Here is a 2,500-nt window from a genome sequence, read left to right on the forward strand (position 1 = left end):
ATTTGAAGGCCCTTTAGACATCGAAATAGGATGCCCTTTGTTCGTACAATATATCAGGAAAGGATGTGAGGTAATATAGTTTATAATATTTTTGTCCCGTTGAGCATATTTGTGTCTGGTGTACATTTTTGAACAATGTGTTTTCATATTTCAGAAGAGAGAGAGAGAGAGAGAGAGAGAGAGAGAGAGAGAGAGAGAGAGAGAGAGAGAGAGAGAGAGAGAGAGCGAGAGAAGGTACTGTAGTATATACCATCAGGGCTGTTCCTCCTTGTGTTCACAACCGGCCTGTTGATGGAAGACTCGCTTAATGTGTTTGTATAATGACTAGCATTTCCTCCCTGTCAGTTCTTCCAGCCTACGAGGTGGAAGTCACACTGTAAACGAACGTCCAGAGAACCAGCCTCAGACGCAACGCGATTCTCTTTTGTTTTTCCTACAAGTGTAAACAATCTTGGTTTTCTGACTTTCTCAAGGGCATCGTAATTGCTTAAACTGTTCGACGTGGAAATGAGTAAATACGAGAACATTTTATGGAAAAGTACATAGCTGATTTGAGGCCAAATAATGAGAGATTAACTTATTCAAAAAGGATATGAGGTAGATTCGATAAATTATTATTATTATTATTATTATTATTATTATTATTATTATTATTATTATTATTACTAACTAAGCTACAACCCTAGTTGATAAAGCAAGACGCTACGAGCCCAAGGGCTCCAACAGGGAAAAATAGCCCAGTGAGGAAAGGAAATAAGGAAATAAAAAAATGATGAGAATAAATTGCCAATATATCATTCTAAAAATGATATATTGCTGAAATCGTAAACTGTTCGAAGCAGAAATTTTAAAAAATGCGAGAATATTTTAGTGGAAAAGTAAAAAAATTGATTTGAGGACAAACTATGAGATATGAACTTATTCAAAAAACGGAAATGATGCATAATACATAAACGAGAAAGTAATGAGGAAATAAAAGAGATGAACGAAATTTGGATGCATAATACATGAACGAGAAAATAATGAGGAAATAAAAGAGATGAAAGAAATTTGTTTCTTAATTTGATTTCGATGACTTGGCAATTCGTATATAAGGATTCTCATTATACACAGATCTGGTCTGGAAAATTTAATTATATTACAAAATTTTACATCACACTCATTTCTTGAGTTTTCGTTATGGCTCTTGCGGATAAATGTACAAAATTACAGGTAACACTTAAATAAACGTAATTCTAATAGGAAATTCTCCTTAAAAATCTACTGTTCTCAGCTGTAATTCAGTAAAATACAGGCGACCGTAATTTTTACCCTACTTTGTTAATATCTTTTACGGTTGGTGACCATAATATCACTCCTTTACGTCAATATATCAGTTCTTTAATAGATAAACGTAATTTTAATAGGAAATTCTCCTTAAAAATCTACTGTTCTCAGCTGTAATTCAGTAAAATACAGGCGACCGTAATTTTTACCCTTTTACGGTTGGTGACCGTAATATCACTCCTTTACGTCAATATATCCGTTTATAAAACGGTAAATGTCTGGTAACAATCATTCTAGGATTTTTACCGTGTAATCTATTGTTATTCTTATCCCTAATGGCCTTCAGTCTGTAATCTAATAACTGTAAGGAAATATTCACTAAACTGAAAAATTCTTATACATAATAGAAAACGATCAAAAGTCCCAATTTGATTAAAAAATTACTTATAGATGCGAGTTGTTATATTTATTCAGTTTTTTTATTTGCTGTCTTAAAAAATCTTTATTTTTTAAAATCAAGATGAAGATAAACTTAATTTTGTTCTTTTAGGTTATTTTCCTTTTGTTTTAATTCCTGTAAATCATAGTCAACCCTTTTATCATTATCGTTTATTCGTTTGTTTATATATTGAACACACGACCAACATTATACTTGACTGATTCGAAGCATAGTTACTTCTGTAAGAACGATACATGAAACAGCTGTTCGCTGATAATGTAATTTATTTTGGAGATTGTCTATACAGGCTTGCCGACCAGGGTTCGATTCCCGGCCGGAGCCAAGCTCTTGTCTTTGTGTGATTTCGCCTGGGGCTCTGATCCCGAGGTCGTTAAGAGAATCCAGACATTAATGTATCAAAAATATATATGGCTTATTTGAATATGAAAAACACGTAAAAATGTGCAAGATTTATCATATATATATATATATATATATATATATATATATATATATATATATATATATATATATATATATATATATATATATATATGTGTGTGTGTGTGTGTGTGTGTGTGTGTGCGTGCGTGTGTGTGTGTGAGTGAGTGTATGTTTATGTTTAATGTCCTGTAAAGATCATTACATTCAAATGTTCCAAACTTTTTTCAAGAAGACTCATATAAGAGATTGGAAAACCTTGTTCACAATAGCCTTCTTCAGGAAGGATATTGCAGCTTAATAAAATGATCTATAACATTACCTATAGAAATCCATAGGAATGGATAGATCATA

The sequence above is a fragment of the Palaemon carinicauda genome, chromosome 18 (genome assembly GCF_036898095.1).
Source record: "Palaemon carinicauda isolate YSFRI2023 chromosome 18, ASM3689809v2, whole genome shotgun sequence".
In the NCBI taxonomy this organism is placed as follows: Eukaryota; Metazoa; Arthropoda; class Malacostraca; order Decapoda; family Palaemonidae; genus Palaemon; species Palaemon carinicauda.